This window comes from Mus musculus, chromosome 12 (assembly GCF_000001635.26).
Source record: "Mus musculus strain C57BL/6J chromosome 12, GRCm38.p6 C57BL/6J".
Classification (NCBI taxonomy): domain Eukaryota; kingdom Metazoa; phylum Chordata; class Mammalia; order Rodentia; family Muridae; genus Mus; species Mus musculus.
The window spans coordinates 31424578-31444036 of record NC_000078.6 but is presented as its reverse complement, the minus strand read 5'-3'; the positions used below and the strand labels follow the sequence as shown (position 1 = coordinate 31444036).

Below are 19459 nucleotides of genomic sequence, written 5' to 3'. Positions count from 1 at the left end.
ATTCTCCATGCTTTTGTTTTACCTCTGTGATTAGATTCCCAAAGCTCCTTAAACTGTCAACGCCTTTAGGTAACTGGAATTCATTCTTGGAGCAGTTGGCTCCCAGTAATCTTGGAACTTTGGGCTTTATTTGAAAATGTTTCCATTTTTATTTCCTTTCCCAAGCTGTATCTTTTAAAATTTATTTGGCCTTTTTGGTATCTATTGGTGCACATAGACACACATGTACATATATGTAGATTTATATGCCTTGGTGCCAAATCACACACATTTATCATTCTCTGCTTTGAAAGAAAACATATTTTAGCAGAAACTTAATCCTAGAGTTAACTTCTGAAGTCCAGTTTTTCAGTTGAGCTATTCTTATGGGTTAGTAACGCATTGACAGCTCCAGGAATGGACACCATGCTGTCCTTACACCCCCCTCTCAGGTCCATCTCATTATGACCAGTTCCATCTCTAGTCCCCTGGGAGCCCCCACTGTATCTGCCCCGCTCTGCAGAGGGCTTGCTTTATGGCCCTGGCCTTTTCAACTCAGTCTTTCTCTAGAGTTCTGGCTTCAGAGCTCTGTCCTTTTCTGCTGGGAAGCAACTCATTCGACGCCGCAGTTCTCCCAGCAATGCTAGCAACTGAGCTTAATTGAACCCAGGAGGAATGAGTTTCTCTTCTTACACAAGGGAACTCTCAGGGATACCATCAAAAGCTCCTCAAGCTAGGGATGGGCTTGGCGGAGACATCCCTAAAAGGACACACATTGCCTGGCACACGTTGAAAACACTGTTCCTCTCACGGATCTCAAAACACCCCTGTGCTAGCCAGTGGAGAACCAGAGGTAAGCCAGTTCTGTCTCGTGACTCAGTCTTTGCAAAGGAGCATAGCTCAGTGTTTGGAGATGTGAAATTGGGGAGTGTGTGAGGGAAGGGAGAGCAAGGAGGACACTTGCTCCGGTCAGTACCACCACCAATGAGGATCCCAACCAGCTGCTAGACAGGGTCCATAATCAAGGGCACAAAGAGGCTCTTATTCTGGCCAGTGTGAACTGGGTGGAGTCAGGGAAGGATAATGTCAGCATCAGAGAGGCCAAGAGATGAGCATGAGTAGCTGGGCGGGGACAGAGGAAGGTTTAGCAGAGATGTTAGTAAAAGAAGTCAGAAGGAACCAGTCTGGAGTTGATAACACTTTCCCCGTAAAAGCCACGGTTCTCTCGGATTCCATTTGCTTTTGAAGCCCAGCAGGATAATCCATCTATGCCATTGACACACAACTGAGCTATTATTTCTTTGAAAGACATAAATACATGGCCATTATTATATAAAGCATGGAAAACATTTGTTCGTTTCCCTCCTGCCCTTGTGTGATGATTGCCTCGAAGGCCATTAGCATCCCACAGACCCTTCCAAGATTGTTTAGAAGTCAGAATCTTTCCATGCAAATGGGGTTGATAGTCAGGACAAGGATAGGGGGACAGAGCGGGTGGAGGAAGTTTCTCCATGTGTCCAAGACAAGACTGCTAAAGGACATGTTTTGCAGGTTGTGGTGGCACAGGCCGGTAGGATTTGCTGAGGAGGCAGAGGCAGAAGGGCATGTTTTGTGTTTTGTTTTCTGCTGTGGTCATTCTCTTAGGGTTCTCTAGAGTCACAGAACATATGGAATGTCTCTCTATATTGAGGGAATTTATTGTGATGACTACAGTCTGTAGTCCAACTACCCCAACAATGGTCAGCTGTGAATGGAAAGTCCAAGAATCTAGTAGCTGCCCAGTCCCACCAGGCTAGTTGTTTCAGCTGGTCTTTTGTAGAAGTAGGTTCCAACAGATGTGCTGGCAAGTAAGTGCAAGCAGGCAAAGAAGAGGGAATCTTCCTTCTTCCAATGTCCTTATGTAGGCAGATGGTATGACCCAGATTAAAGGTGTGTACCATGCCTTGATCTGGGACTTGCTTTGTCTCAGGCTGACCTTGAACTCAGAGGTCTCCTCGCCTCAGTCTTGGGGATTAAAGGCACATACTACCTTGCCTGGGCCTAAGCTTTTCACGGCTTCTATGCCAAGATCCAGGTCAGAAACTTGTGTTTTCCAGCCTCAAGATCTGGATTACAGGTGAGCCCTCCAGTTCTGGATTGTAGTTCATTACAGATATAGTCAAGTTGACAACCAGGAATAGCCATTACAGTCATGTTTATGTGACTAACTCACACATCTCAGTTCAGTGTTCATAACGGGTAAGAACATGCATAACACATGCCTTCCATTGCTAGTTTAATAGGTCTATTTATACATTGTGGTCTTCAGACACCTTTGTGAAACTCAGCTCAGTTTTTAGCTTTTAGACTCTGAGCTGTCTGCTTTTCCATCAACTTCCATCATTATATTGTCCATATAATGCAGGGCAGGGGGAGTCAAGTCTAATTTAGGAAGTACACCGAAAAGAATGAAGCTTGTGTCAGTCAGGTGGTACATACTAGTAATTCTATCACATTGGAAGATCAGGGGTTTGAGGCCAGCTTGCCTCAAACAACACAGTGAGAATTTGGCAGGTAAGCATGCCTGGCTTCACGTCTTTGCTGTTGATGAACTGGGTTTGCTATGACAAATGATCCCAGCCTTGAGTTTCTTAATTTTAGAAAGAAGAAGCTGTTTATCTTTCTGATAGGGTCTGTTCTATGAGGTTGGCTAAAGCACAGAGATTTCTAAGCCTTGATTTCATACATAACAGCTTCAAGACTGAGTTTTATGTAGCAATATAGACCCAATTTGCAACTGTGTCTATGCAACAGAACAAAAACTTGTTGGATACATAGTGTGGTGGTTTGAAAGAAAATGCACCACCACCACCACCACCACCACCACCACCATCACCACCACCACCATCACCACCACCACCCCGTAGGTTCATAAAGGAGTGGCACTATTAGGAGGTGTGGCCCTTTTTGAAGAATGCAGCACTGTTAGAGGAAGTGTGCTACTGGGGGTGAGATTTGAAGTTTCAGATGCTCAAGTTAGGCTCAGTGTCTCTGTCTCTTCTTGCTGTCTGCCATCCTGATGTCAAACTCTCAGCACCATGTCTGCCTGCATACCACCATAACCATAATGGATTAAACCTCTGAACTGTAAGCCACAACCAATGAAATGAGTTGCTGTAGTCATGGTGTCTCTTCACAGCAATAGAAACCCTAACTCAGATTCATAGTAATGCTGTCAACTTTCCTATGACTCTCGGGTTTACTCTGAGGTTAGCTCCAAAAAATGTAGCAGTTTTCCACTCTTACCGAGGTTTTAAACCCTGTTTTTGAAAAATCTACCAATCTAAACTTAGCATGGCCTGGGAGACGCTCTATATTTGGGCTCTTACTTATCATACAAACTATTTTCTCCTGCTTTGTTACAAGCACAGTAGTAAGTTCCTAAAACACCATGAAATTTAGCACCTATGTCTTTATCCACATTGTTTTCTTTATCTGTGATATTTTCCCAAACCTGCTAAGTTCCTATTCATCCTTAAAAATATTTAGCCGGCCCCACTCTTAATTCCTTTCTTCATTCCTTCAACAGGCATTGATTGACCTATGTAGTCTGTCAGGAACTCAGTAATATATGATAAAAAAGATGCTGAAAAGCTTCCTGGAAAAGTACCCTAGACATATTTCTACTCAATATCATGCTGTATTATCATTATTTGAGTTTCCTAAGAGCAAAGCTCAAATCTTAGGGGTTTTTGTTTTGTTTTCCTTTTGCAAATGTCCTGTAATGTGGTAAGAGTGAGAGAAGGTTTTTCTGAAATGAAGTAAAATATGAACAAAATATTTTGCACACACGTGATGTAGCCCTAACACTCAAGTTTATACATATAAAATGTTTGGGACAGTTAATAAATTGAAAGAATGATTGTGAATCTGGGTAGGAACTGAGAAGCATTTCATGCAGATCTGTGCCATGAGTTAGACCTTAGAAACATCATCCCATTCCTTGCAAAGGATGGTGGGAAAGAAGCGTGGACTTAGCAGAGATAGTAAGAATATCGGGTGGGGGTGGGGCTCTCCTACTGGTGCTGGGAATGTAAATTGGTGCAGCAATTATGGAAATCAGTACTGAGGTTTTTTTTTAAAACAACTAAATCTACAGCTAGCATATCATCTACCTAAACCACTCCTGGGTTTACACATTAATGAATCTAAGTCAGCACACAACAGAAACACCTGCACACCTATGTTTATTGCAGCCCCATTTCGATAGCTGAGTTAAGTCCCAGTCTAGGTGTCCAATAATAGATGAATAGGTAATGAGAATGGGACAGATTTGCAAACATGAGCTTTATCCAGCCATAAGGAAGAAGAAAATGATGCAGTTTGCAGGAAAATGATTGACCCCACCCCCCAGAGGTCATCAACCAAACAAGGCAGACTCAGAAGCATGGCTTAGTCCGTATTTGTACTGCCTTAAATGAAAGTGGAGGAGGCTGTGTAGGAAGAAGAAGGAGGAGTGGGAGGTGGGCAACAGTGATGGGGGTAAGTATGACATGTAGGAGAGACATGTGTGGTGTACATGTATGAAGATTTAATCATAAAGGCCATTACAATGCATATATGCCTAAGAGCAGGTGGGCAGGAAGAGATAACAAGAAAAACTGCAGGCTAAAAACAAAAATCAGTAGAGACATATTAGGAGACACTCTAACAAACTTCAGACCAGTAGGTGCAAAGGGCACTAAAGAGAACTCCTAGCCATTCCCATAAGGCCTTGAGGTTTTCTGAGCACTTCCATATCCTACATGTGAGCAAGGTAGGTATCATTCTTGCCAACTCACAGGCACAAACTGAGAGACAGTAAATGGCTTTCCTGACTCTTGCTAGCAAATGACCGAGCCAGTAATTCTAACACCCAGAAGGTTAAGGCAGAAAGATGCCTGTGACTTCAAGACCATCCTAGTAAGTTGGAGATCACTCTGGGTTACATGGTGAGACCCTATGCAAACAAATCAACCAGCCAACAGGAACATTGTAAAATAAAAATTTCTGGCACTTACAAGAGCAAAACAGAGTCTAGATTCAAAAATCAATGACAGTGCAGGTATCTTGTATGATCATTGGTAGCATAGGTACCCTGTATATTATTAGCTGTGGCTTTGGGTACTTGACTGCTGTCAATGGCCATCTCTCCCACCCACCCCCACCTGTCTGTCTCCTTTTACTCTCAGTGCCTGTGGCTTTTTCTCCTTTCCTACTGGACTTTGTTGGCTGTCTGGAAGACAAAGCCCTTATGTCTGGGACAGGTGGCCTCTCTGAATCCCTTCTCACAAAAGTGCAGGTGATTCCACCCCCCTGCTGACAATTTTTCCTAGAAGCTCACTGAGTTTGCAAGCCTTCAGAGGAGATAATCTACCTGTTAGACCCAGTTTAGGTGGAGAATCAGCAGAATTATTTGAACAATTAAAGTAAAACCCACTCCTATCTTTGAAAAGGCTACTTAAGTCTTAACAATGCACACACCGTTCACTTGATAACTTAAAGCTCCTCCAATACTGAATTCACATTGCTAGTGTTCCAGACACATTTTTAGCCTATTGGTGAAACCATTCAAAACATTCATGCTTATAAACTCAAGATTAGAACAGTAACTTCTAAATAAACCATGTTAAGTAGAAATATTTTTGATAAATAGGAAATCAGTTTGAGTACAATGATTGATAAGTTCAGTTCCTACCTTAATATATTCAGTGTGGCGCTTCAGCAACAGTGGGAAGGTTTTTTTTTTTTTTTTTTTTGAGATAAAGCAGTCCTGTTCTAGGAGACAGTATGCATCTACTTGGGTCTATAGATTCTGCATGCATCCATATGTATTATAGATGTCTTTATATAGGTTATGTAGAGCGGTGGGCAAATTACCTTTCTGTCAACTTTAATAATTAACTTTCATTAACTTTTACAACAATGGAAAGACTCCAATATGGTCTTGACCTTTGAGTCTCTGATCAGCAGAAGTGATGATGACTACAGCTTCCTCAACTTCCTGCTGAGATTGAACCACCCACTGCACCTGTGTGTGTGACAGAGAGATTTCATTGGTTTGCAGAGATTTGCACAGCCATGGTTTAAAAAAAAAAAAAAATGCCAGTGTTATCTCCCTGACATTTCACCTAGCGGCTTAGATGGGGGTTCAGAGGTGTTGTTGCTTGCCTGGATGACTCCGCAGAACTTAGTAGCTGCAAAAGACGTGTGTGCAAGCTAACTCCTGGTACGATAAATGCCCTCGAGAGGAACACTCTTTGAATTCCAGGCAACCGTCTGAGTTCTGGATCCACCCCATCCCCCTACCCCCACCCCGAGGCTAAGAGCAGTAATCCCGATGATGTTTTTCAAGTCAATAAATATTTCGGCTCCCTTCTTGTTTAACCTCTTATGTAGCCTTTGACCTTGCTGCTGTACTCTTCACAGTCTCCTCTTGTTAAAGGGTTCACGTGTGTTTCTATCCGACTTCACTTCCACTTTACGTTTCTTTGCCAGCTATGCATCTACCCTGTTCCTTCTTCACTGCTCCCAAGACTCTGCCCTGGGCTCTGTTCTCTTTCATTCCCTTTTCCATAAATGAAATCCCACGGCCCCCAGAGGTCCTTAGATTTCTAACTCCACCCAGATATGCTCGGGATCTCTGCAGGATCACCCACACGGCATCTAGACCTAACAAGCCCAAGTCTGAGCCTCTGATTTTCCCTCTCAAATCTGCTCAACTCTTTTCCATTTCAGAAAGAGCACTCCCCTCTGCTCACATCAGAAACCCTGGGACCATTTCCTGTTGCAGACTGCCTCCCCACCACCGACCTGCTCAATCTTTCCTCTGCCGCGACTTGACTCTGTCATTTCTTTAACAACTATATAAAACAACTTTCGGGGCTGGGGAGATGGCTCTTCGTAAGGTCCTGAGTTCAATTCCCAGCAACCACATGGTGGCTCTCAACCATCTGTAATGGGATCCAATGCCCTCTTCTGGTGTGTCTGAAGACAGCTACAGTGTGCACATATACATAAAATAAATAAACCTTAAAAAAAAAGAATTGTTTAAAAACCTACCCACTTTTGATGACTTTAACAAACGTATGGCTCATTTGTTTGGAGCAATGTGCCTTGATTTAATGCATGTTTGGCTTTGGGTGCTGAAAGAACTAGAAGATATTGTACCTAAAAATAGACTCTCAGAACTATCAAACTAAAATGATTTATTTTAGAACAAATAAAGCAGTTTGTGACTGGTGAATGGAAACTGAGCAAAGATAAATGAATGGCATTTTTATTTACTCATGATAACCAACTAGAGAATTTAATAGAAAGATTCCATTGAGACTTGTAACAAAAGTTACAAAGATTAGTGTGGCTAAGCCTTAGCTACAGACACAAGAAATCTATGGAGGAAACTGCAGACTATCTTTAAGGTTAAACAAATTTGAGGAAAAATTTTGCTGTATCTTTTCATGGGTGTGAAGGCTCAATATCATAAAGACTTTTATTTAAATTAAAAGCTGTTATAATAATAATTATTTTGCTGTAATATTAATAAATAATAATAGTAATATAATAATAATAACAACAATCTTTTTAAAGCCTACAAACTGGATAAACAACTCTAAAACTTATATGGTAACACAAAAGCCCAAGAAAAGCCAAGACAAGCTTCAAGTTGAAAAAAAAAATTGAGAGACTTAATTTGCAAGTTATTCATTTTTTATTTCTAACTGACGGGGGGGTGGGGGCGCTACTGTGGGTACTGGTTGTCTCTGGGAAGGTGTCCTGGGCTGTATAAGAAAAGTAGCTGGTCTTGAGCCCAGAGGCAGAGCAGTAAGGCATATTTCTTCATGGGCTCTGCCTCAGCTCTGGCCTCCAGATTCCTGCTCTAACTTCCTTTAGTGATAGATTGTAATCTAAGATGAAATACTGTCCCTCCCAGATCAAAAGTAGGATGAAGCACATTTTAAAAATAATTTTTAAAAATCTGTAATAATTATGACAGGGCTGTATTTGTTATATGGGAGATAAGTAAGCTAATGGGCAGCGCTAACTGGAAGTCTTAGAAACATACATTGAAACTGTTTATAATAGAGGTTATATGGTGGTAAACAAAGGTATACATTGAAACTGTTTACCATAGAGGTCAGATGATGGCAAACAAGATGCTGAGACAGCTGGTTATCCACATGGAAAAGTCCAGGTCAGATCTCTTGTTACTCAGGAATTAGAGGCAGGGGGATGTGAGGTTGAAGCCTGCAAGAGCTATACAGCATGACCCTGTGTCAAAATTGTTTCCTACAAAAAGTAGGAAAATGAACCTTTAAAGTGTGTGTGGCGGGGGGGGGGGGGGGGCGGATAATATGCCACTATAATCTCAGTCTAAAAGTATTTCTTAAGCCACTTAGAAAAATACGTATAGCTCTCGCTTTTTCTTTTGTTTTATTTTTAGAGGGGAGGCAAGGTTTGTTTTTGCTTTTCTTTCCTTCTTTCTCTCTCTCTTTCTCTTTCTTTCTTCCTTCCTTCCTTCCTTCCTTCCTTTCTTTCTTTCTTTCTTTCTTTCTTTCTTTCTTTCTTTCTTTCTTTCTTTCTTTCTTTCTTCTTTGCTTTTTGAGACAGGATTTCTCTGAATATCCATGGCTGTCCTGGAACTTGCTCTGTGGACCAGGCTGACCTTGAATTTGAAGATCCACTTGCCTTTGCCTCCTGGGTTCTGGGATTAAAGGTGTGAGCCATCACCACCCAACTAAAATATGAATATCTTAAAGGAAAAAATGGTTAACTGCACATCATTAAGATTTAATCATAAGGGGGAGTGGGTGGGGGAGGGTGTGAGGGACTTTTGGGATAGCATTGGAAATGTAAATGAAATAAGTACCTAATAAAAAAAAGATTTAATCATAAAAAGACATGTATTAAAAGTGAAGACAGGTTCCAGACTAGAAAAGCAATTGGCTCCACTTGAATATTTTAAAAATATTGTTGTTGTGCGAGGGTATTTTGTCTGCATATGTTGATGCATCACATGTGTGCTTGGTGGCTACTGAGCCCAGAAGAGGACAGAAGGTCCCTGGAACTGAAGTTACAAATAGTTGTGAACTACTTTGTGGGCTCTAGGAATCAACAGCAGGTACTATGCAAGAATAATAGAGTGCTTTCTGCAGCCCCTCCAATTGAATCTTTAAAAAGATTACTACCAATAGAGAAGAACCCTTAAAAATCAGTAAGACAAAAGGCAGAACTCACAAAACCCACAGAATACCAGTTAATGTATAACAACAATCTCAGTTGTGCTGAAAACCAAGGAAATATAAATATAATTCAGTGTTCCATAATGAAAACCATTTTATACCCAGCAGCAATAACAGAGGGGCTTTCTCTGTATTTACATAGGACATGTAGAAAAAGGAAAGCCACAATTTCTAGTACACAATCTGCTATAGGGCCTTTAAATAGATCCTTGCAAAACTTTGAAGAGTTCTTAAACTTAATCTTTATTTGTTTTGTGGTATATTTGCTTTTGCTGGTCAAACAGCGTGAACAAAATGCTTGTCTAGGGCTTAGAGGCCCTGCTTTCAAGTCCTCAAGACCAAATAAAATAACAAGACAAACAAAATCAAAACCAAAACCCAAATGGCTGACACTGTTGCCATGGGTGTGAAGTTATAACATTATTCTTGCTACTATGTGAGCATAAACACAGCCATTGGTCCTAGAACAGTTCCAAACATCTTCTCAGGCTAAGGATTCGCATCTCTAAGACTTAGGGAATTCTATTCTCAAGTGTATATCCCTCCCATTACATATGTTTCAGAATGTACATAGACATAATAGCAAAAAAGTAACATAGGAAATAACCTAGACATTATAAATTGCACAACAAAGAAAACATACTTTTAAGAAAAGAACAAAACAAAGCACTTTGTTTTTAAGATGATGTTCTATACAATGATTGTTGGGAATTGTTGGGGATGGGGAAGTAATATTGTTGGTTCATAGATACAAACTTCACATTATAAAATGAATATGTCTTGGGGCTCTAACATACAGTGTTGTGATTAGTACTCTCAATAACATACTTAAAATTTGCCAAGAGAGTAGTAGATCTTGAATATTCTCTCTCTCTCTCTCTCTCTCTCTCTCTCTCTCTCTCTCTCTCTCTCTCACACACACACACACACACACACATATATGATGAAAATGTAAAAAGAAACAGGATTGTGACTGTCATTATGGGAATAAATAGAACAAGAAGCAGGCTTCAACTTTTTTCTTCCAAACAAGGGCTACCTGAAGTCCTGCAAGGTTTCCAGTGTCTTTTTCAGAGATGTATTTTGATTTATAACAAGATGTAACTAACAAGTAGTAAAACATGCTGTTTCTGAATATACATTTTAATGGACTTTAACAAATGACTATACCCACACGTATTAATTTTTAATTGACCTTATGGCAAATTGCTGCATACTTGATCTAAAACAACACTGATTTATAACCTACTGCAGATTTGTTTTAAAAAAATTGAGGTGTACATTATTTTCTAGGGCTGCTGGTACAAAGTACCATGAACACACCTGTGAAAAGAAGAGGAAGAAGAAGAAGAAGAAGAAGAAGAAGAAGAAGAAGAAGAAGAAGAAGAAGAAGAAGAAGAAGAGGAGGAGGAGGAGGAGGAGGAGGAGGAGGAGGAGGAGGAGGAGGAAGAGGAAGAGGAAGAGGAAGAGGAAGAGGAAGAGGAAGAAGAAGTTTCCCTTACTTCTAGAGCAGTGTTGCAGTGAGACCTTGGCCAGAATACTCCCTGCCTTCTCCTACCTTCCACTGATGGCCTTCGTCTCTTGGACCCTTGTCTGGCAGCATCACTCCAGTCTTGACCTGTCTTCATATGTTTTTCTTCCTGTGCTTCTCCATGTTTTCCCTTTATAAGAAAGGCATTAGTCACTTTGAATCAAAATTCCATTCTACTCTGATAGGAATTTGTCTTGATTTCATCTGCAATAGCCCCATTTCCAAACAAGGCCTACCTGAAGTCCTGCAAGATTTCCAACATCTTTTTCAGGGATGCATTTTGGTCTCTAACAAGCAGTAAATCTTGCTAGTTTTGAATATACATTTTAATGGGCTTTAACAAATGACTATACCCACACGTATTGGTTTTTAATTGATTCTATGGCAAATTACTGCACACTTGATCTGAAACAACACAGATTTATAACTTTATACTTTATAGGTCAGAAGTCTTCGATGAGTCCTACTAGACTAAAGTCAGTGTCCCACAAGGTTGTGTTCCTTGCTGGAGTCTAGAGGAGACTCTCACCTTGTCTTTTCTGATCTAAAGGTCATTTGTTTTCTTCAGCTCATGACTTTTCCATTTTCAAAGTATTACATCTCTCTGCTCTTGCTCTCTTCTCTTCTGTCTATAGTTTTTTCTCTCTCTCTCCCTCTCCCTCTCTCTCTCTCAGATAATTTCCCCATATTGAGGTCTTTACCCTTAATCATATTCAAAAAGTTCTTCTTGCATGTAAAGTATCATATTCACAGGTTTGGACATTAGGACATGGTCAACTTCAGAAGCCATTATTCTGCCTAGCACCTTGGGGATAATCCACCCCATTAAGGGTGGAGAACTTTTCTATCTTACCAGTAAACCAGATCATGTCCTTTCCCAGCCAATCCCAGTTAACTCCCAGAAGCAATCTCCATTCTGATTTCCTCGTGAGTTTGATGAGTTTGACGAGTTTGACTCACTCTTGATCTTCACATAAATGGGAGACACAGCATGTTCTCGTACGTTATCTTGTTTTTGTCACACAGCTTAATATTTTTGCAGCTCATCTATATACTTGCCCATTTTTTATTGTTGTTTAGTATTCTGTTGTATATATGTGATACATTTTGCTCATAATACTCTTGCTGGTGAGTCTGTGGACTGCTTCTAGCATGAGACGGTTATAAACATTCTTATACAATGTTTTGTAAACAAGTGTTTAATTCCTCTGAAGTATTGTAAAATTTTCTAGGCCATGAGACAGAAATATGTGTAGCTGTGTAAAACTGTAGAGTAGTTTTGAAAAAGTAGTTTATTAACTATGACTCTCATCATTGCTGGAAAATTTTACTTGTTCCTTATCTTACTAACAGTTGGTATTATCAATTTTAAGTTTGGGCCATTATGATGTATGTTTGTTTCTTTAAAAAAGAAGCAAATAATTTGAAACCACCTTAAACTAATAACAGTTCATCCTTACTGGTGATTTCCCCAAATATCTTAGTAAATAAAATATTTTTTTTAACTCCTGCCATATTTTATCCTTGGAATTGCATGATGCCTTGAATAACCCTCTTGGTTTCCAGCCTTTCTATTTCTTGAAGATGGTCAGTGGGTTTTGTGTGTGTGTGTGTGTGTGTGTGTGTGTGTGTGTGTGTGTGTGGTACTTGCTCATGTCAAAGAGAGAAGTTGACATCAAGGCATCTTCGTCAGTCATTCCTTCACCTTACTTTTTAGATAGGTTTCTCAATGAATCCACAGCTCAGCATTGTGAACTGGCCAGTGAAGCCTCTGGGGTCTATCTGTCTATCTTCGTCTATCTTCCATTTGGGCCTACAGACACGTGCCTCTGTGGCTGGCTCTTAAGTAAGAGCTGGCCAACCTCAAGACCTCACGCTCGTGCAGTAAGTACTTTGTTCACTACGTCATCTCCCTAGCCCATATTATTATCTATCTATTCCAAGTGCCTAGCCCAGAGCTGGGCATTCAGCCAGTGCCCAGACTGATCTTGCTTTCAATGGAAAAAAAAACACACTTTCAAGCTTCTACTAAAATCTCAATTCTATTCCATTTACAAAATAAAATCAATTTTTAAAATTTTGTTCTTTACTAATGATGGGAAAGATTTGCTTAATTTAACAAGATTATTGATGTGTTCTCACAAGCCATCAAGTTTCCTATCCACAGGGCTGTTCAGAAATTATATTCTGGGCTTAGAGCACCACTGAGAGGCAGGCTCTCACATCCAGTAACAAGATATCATCCTACTGTCTCACCCTAAAAGTCATGCTTGCCACTTACGTTGACCCCTCCTCAAAGTTCTGGATACAATTTTCAGAGCTTGAGTCCCAGCTCCACAGCCCAGAACCTTCTTTGTGTATGATTCCCTGAATAAGTGTAGCTACCACTCATCAAAAAAGCCTCTCTTTACAGCAAACGGTGACTATCACAGAAAATGGCAACTGCAAACAATGCAGAGATCAACAGATCACAGTGAGCCCACCCTAACAGATACCCTTACACCACAGCTCCTACATCTATGGCTCAGAGAGCATTGTCAAAGAGGGGATGGGAAGATTGTGAGAACCAGAACACCAGGAAGTTTGCTGTGAGGCTACCTCTCCTAGAAATGGCTGCACAAGCAGGACTGGAATAATGGTCATGCTAATATCAAAGGAGAAAAATTTTCATGGGGTCCTACTGTCTCCACAAAGAATCATAGGTAACTACTGACTGTTGGGAGGAGAGTCAGTTTCTCCTAGGGATGAGCCCCTGCATTGGCTGTCCAATTCAGAGTGGCCAACCTTGAAGCTCTATACACACAAACAGCAAAAATGAATTCAGGAAACTGTTTTTATGTTTCTGCACATACATATATATGTAGAAAACAATAAAAGAAGCAGCTACCAACTTGAGGGTGGGGATGTGGGTGGGACATGAGAGGGATTAGAAGGCACCTGGGCGGGGGGTGGGGGGGCTGGAGGGAGAAAAGGAAGGAAGGAAAATGATGTAAGTCTATTTCAATTAAAAGGTGTCCAGAATTTAAATTCAGTTTAAATGTAACTGAGGGATTGGTGGTCAGAATCCAGGGTTCCTATTGCATTTTGACAAAAATACATGTAAAGGCCTGGAAAGATGGCTCAGCAGTTGAAAGCACTGGGTGCTCTCTCAGGAGATGAGGATTTGTCAACTCCTGGCACTCACCTGGCAGCTCACAACCATCTGTGATTCCAGTTTTGGGGGATCTGGTGGCCTTTTTCTGGCTTCCACAGGCACATGAGCAGATGTGGTACATATGTGGACATGCATGAAGGTGAAGCACCCATGAATATAAAAAAGGAGAATAACAATGTAAAAGTTGTTTTAGAAAGTGCTTGTGATTGGTAAGTGTGACTATTTCAGAGGGAACATTTCATAGTTTCTAGCAGATTCTCAAAGGTAAAAGAAATGTGAGAAGTTAGATAGCAGGGTTTGCAGTGTTAATATTGTGATGCAATTGGTTAGTTATGAGAATTTCTGTAAAAAAAAATATACTAAGGCCATTTAAAGTAACCGACTTGACAGATCCCTCACCTCCCTGCATTGACTACATTTCTATGGTTTAGAGAATAGATCAAAACATTTTCTGGCTTAATGCAGGGATATTTGAAATTGAACTGGGAAGCCAGTCTCTTGATCTTAGAAGCTAACAATAAGAATTCAATTCCATCACTCTTCAGATCATACTGGCTGCCCCTCTCTCTCTGCCCACACAAGTTGTCTTCTCTTATTTCTCTTATTAATGCTTAGAAGTTAGACAGTTTTTCTTATGGTCTTCCTAAGGACCAGCCTCTAAAGAAGTCAAAGCCATCAAATAAAATAATTCCTCAGCTTAATATAAATGTTTGTTAGCCCCTTTTAGTATTAAGATAAGTCTAGAAGACAACAGATGTAACTCATATTCAGAATGTCAAGGAAAAGAGTCAACCAGTAGCCAACCAGAAACAAACTTTCTAGTGCTGTATTTTGATCAAAATCAAGACTTGAGAATTCTGGAAATCAACACTCAATCTTGTAGAATATGCTTTTAATGTCTTTCAGTTGGAAGAGTATGGACTAGGGCAACAGGGCCATCCTTGGCTATTTGTGTTGGGAGAGGGTGGCTGAGGAAGAAGGCTTGGTGCGATGCTGAAGAATTTGCAGGAAGTACTCATTGTACAGGCCTGACAAGTCACCAGGGACTCATGACTCTCATTTCGTGCATATCATATTTTCTTTATTGCTTCTTATTTCAATTCATTTTATTATGTGTAGGAGTACAGGACTTCTTATAGCAATATTGGAATGAAGGATTAAATTTTATAAGTTTCAATACAACATGATGACTTTCTTCCCTCATCATAACAGATTCCCCTCCCATTGCTAGGGACTTCATTTTAAAGGTAGGCAGCCTATAAAAGAATGGGCGTGCAGAGTGGGTGTGGGATGGCCACATTTGTCATTTGGAAACTACAGTACACTTTATTGCAAACAGTATTTAACATTTTGGAAGTGGTCCAGCTTCATCTTTGGAAAGAACTAAAGAGCTGGCAGGGGTTTACACCAGTCCACTGTGATGGAATTTTCTACCAAATGACCAGCGTTTCTAATATTGTCCATTGTCTGTTTGTCCATATGAGTCCCAGCCTCCAACGGTGAATTAATTCTGTTCATTTCTCTGTCAAACTCAGTGATTCTCTCTAGCTATTTTTCTAAATCTTGATACATTTCCTTGATTCCTCTTTTTTTTTCTTAGTCTTAAATTTTCTTTGATTTTCTGATCTCCTATCAGTGAGTACACACTGTAGCTGTACAGATAGTTGTGAGCCTTCATCTGGTTTTGGGGAATTGAATTTAGGACCTCGGCTCACTCTGGTCAATCCTGTTTGCTCTGGTAGACCCCGCTCGCTCAGGCCCAAAGATTTATTTATTACTATAAATAAGTACACTGTAGCTGTCTTCAGACACACCAGAAGAGGGTGTCAGATCTCATTATAGATGGTTGTGAGCCACCATGTGGTTGTTGGGATTTGAACCCAGGACCTTCTGAAGAGCAGTCAGTGCTCTTACCTTCTGAGCCATCTCATTAGCTGTGACCATGATTTTAAAAACCAAATTGTAGTCTTCCCCAGACACTCAAATGATTGCTATATTTTGTCCTCTTACAAGAATGCGTCTCTTGCTAAGTGACTCTGAAGCCACTGAATAGAGTAGCAGAACACTACTCCTGTGCCAATATGGCAAGAAGCAAAGGTTTATGTCTGACCATGCACATATTCCCTTCTTAGTAATACTATGGGTTTGGAAATATTTATCGATATTTTTAGAATATTTATTTAAAAAATTGAAAAACAGAATTTGACTTGGCAATTATATTATAAGAAATTAACATATTGTGATATGTGTTCATAAATAGTAGTATTTCATAGTTGTGAACACTGATTGTGGATAAACAGTAGCCTGGCCTGAATCATCTTGAATAGTTACCAGCATAGAACTGGTTAAACACATGAAGTGCATCCACATGATGCCACAGAACTATAACTTCATGTTCTGGTTCCCCTGACTCCTCCCACATCACTCTCCAGATGGCTCATGGGGCTGTCATTAGCTCTAAGTCCTTTTTGTTTCTGGCTTTCTGTCAACCCTGTCCTCTTCTTCAGTGTCTGTTGACTTTCCCCCTCACCTCAGCTTTCTAGTCTTGATCCATTGCCACGTGCTTGCAGGTACAGATGGCGGAGCTCTTTACCTTCCTGTGTTCTCTCATACATAAGCAAACATACCTGGTTTTTAAATTAAATTAAATAGGAAAATTTGGTTTCTAGCACATAGAATGTGTTCAATAAATTATATATGTATATAAAATTATATATAATTTTACAATTATATGTATATAATATATAATTTTATAAACACAACACACACACACACACATATATATTTGCTTTCTGTATGGGCTTCATCCTCTAATCCATACTGCGTGCTGATACCAAAGTTATCTTCTAAAAATGCACTCCTTTTGTCAACTCCCTTTGTCTTATGAGCATACATTGGAATCACAGACTGGACAAATAGCATCATGATAGTTGGCCAACTGCTCAGGCTCCAGGATAAGTCTAAAAGGAAGACTTTCAGCTGCTTTCTCTCACCCCAGAGCTGGAGCGGCATAGTTAGGAGCCAGGTTAGTTAAAGCCACTCATCCTGCCCTTGAGATGCTCTAGAGATGGCTGTTTTCCCCATAAGAGCAGAACCCATGGTGAGCAGCAGGATGGCACTTCTCATCTGCACTCAAGATCTCCCACTCACTACCTCTCCCATGTCAGTTTCATCGTCTTTTCTACTTTTTATTGATGGACCCAGGCCAATCATGTGTCTCCAGCCCTTTTCCTTCTCATTCATGAAGTGGATATATATATTTTTTAAGCAAAAGTCTAATTTTCTCATTATAAAGATAGCATGGTGGAAATACACAGAGGGTGAAAAGGAAGGCCAGTTTTCACCGTGACAGCTTTACTTGTCTGCAAAGTTCATCAAAAGTCTGTCAACATAAAGATTGGATCGAGCAAAACACTTAGAAAAGGACAGCTGCAGTCAACTTTTGTGTATCTTAAAAGCAGCCATCTTTTCTTTTTAAATAGTTTTGGTAGATGAGAGGCATAAATTCCAACCTCTGGACGCACTCAAAAACTGTATAGGCACTTTTGTTTCTACTGCTAAAGAGGAACTAGAAGCAGAGAGCAGCTAAGCAAAGCAGACAAGTTTCCAGAGGAGATTCTCAGTGAACCAAAGTTTAGAACAAGCGGTGTTCCCTGAGAGGCAGGCTGTTAGGCCCTCCGGCTCTCCCCTCACTACCAATAGACCACTTCCCTGTGCTCTCAACTTGTGTACGAGGCTGAACTGAGGGCTTAGCTTGTCTCCCCTACTTGACCATATAAAGATCGTTGTCCAGGAGCCTCTCTACCTCCTAAGCCCTTTTACAGCCGCCTCTCAGGGTAACCGGATGTCTCTCCAGAGCCTCAGTACTAATCTTGCCAACCGTCCTCTGTAGGTTGCCTTACCAATGTACAGCGCTCATACTTCACTATCGGATGGACTTGGCATGTGACTTAAGTGCACCTTGCAAATGTATCATCTGATTAATGGGCAGTGTCCATTGATTAAGTGGAAGAACGTGGTCTTTTTTTTTTTTTTTTAAGTATGGAATGTAAGGTTTGGTTAGGAGCATGGCCTTGTTGTTGAAGCACGGTTCCCATGAGAAGATCAGATCTGATTTGCAGTCTTCTGACTTATATTACCCTCTGTGTACTACAACTCATTGCAAATTTAGGACGGCTTATTCGGGGGTTGCAATTTTTAATTGCTAGATGTTGTGTTGAATCCAGTATGAAGTAAGTAAATAAGCAAGTCCTTTCAACTTTAGTCCACTCACTCTTTATGCTGAAGTTAAGCATTTAGAAACACAAGGGAAAGTGATGAGCAGGAGGGAAACAAAACCCCTTTTGTAGAAAAGATAGCTTTCTTGACAAAACGTAATACTGATCAAAACCTGATTTTTCTTCCAGTGCTGAGCCCTTCTCTGCTGGGCAAGCACTCCACCACTGGCCCACACCTGCCAGCCAGGAAGTGGCCTTTATTCAGGACTGGAGAGCTCTATTTTTAGAAATAGGAAATGGGACTCCCATTGGACTTGCTCTTTTCTCATATTAAAGCATTTTACTGTAGACTCTATCTGACCCATGCTAATCCAGCATAGAAGCTAGTCAACATTTAGAAGAAAGACTATTGTGAACTGTAGATTCCCTTCACACAAATAGCAACTGGCTTAGCAATTTATTCTCTAAATTCATGACTAACTCCAAATTTTATCTTAATACCTCTTTGCCTATTTAAAGAAGCCCGAAAAGCCCCCCAAACAAATTCAGTCATGTCAGTTTGTCCTTTCACTATCTGAATGTCACAGATTGTCACAGAGAACGTTGAAATATGTAGGTCTTTTTTTTTAAGAACATGCTGTGTAGCACCAAGTGGATCCAGGGATGAAGGATGGTAAATTTTTCTCTGGTGGCTAATGTTTCCTTTTCTTCCTGTAATTTGTTTCTTTGTTGTGAATTTGAAAGAATTCATTCCACCACCACCCCCTTTTCTTCTGGTTCTTAGAGATTGTCTTAGTCAGAGTTTCTATTCCTGCACAAACATCATGACCAAGAAGCAAATTGGGGAGGAAAGGGTTTATTTGGCTTACACTTCCATACTGCTGCTCATCACCAAGGAAGTCAGGACTGGAACTCAAGCAGGTCAGGAAGCAGGAGCTGATGCAGAGGCCATGGAGGGATGTTCTTTACTGGCTTGCTTTCACTGGCTTGCTCAACCTGCTTTCTTATAGAACCCAAGACTACCAGCCCAGAGATGGTACCACCTACAAGGGGTCTTTCCCTCTTGATCACTAATTGAGAAAATGCCCCACAGTTGGATCTCATGGAGGCACTTCCCCAGTTAAAGTTCCTTTCTTGGTGATAACTCCAGCCTGTGTCAAGTTGACATACAAAACCAGCCAGTACAGAGATTTTTTTCTTTGTATCTCTAAGGAGAACAATTTTGACAGCAGAGATAAACAAAATCTATTTATATCCCTTGGGAGTCCCCTGAATACCCATTGCAAGATTCTGGCTCACAGTGCAGATGTCAGCAGCA

At 40.5% G+C, this 19459-nt stretch overlaps 1 protein-coding gene across 2 annotated transcripts in view; it reads right to left on the bottom strand.

Annotated features, from left to right (window-relative positions):
• Nucleotides 1-10895, bottom strand: part of Slc26a3 (solute carrier family 26, member 3) — a 40781-nt gene extending 29886 nt beyond the window's left edge. The window contains exon 1 of one of the 2 annotated variants that reach the window (XM_017314950.1): nt 10798-10895. The gene's annotated coding sequence lies outside the window, so the exon portion shown is untranslated. Of the gene's footprint in view, nt 1-5695; nt 5819-10797 lie in introns of those variants that run through there. The other variant, NM_021353.3, reaches the window with a different exon arrangement.
• Between the last annotated feature and the right edge of the window lie 8564 nt (nt 10896-19459).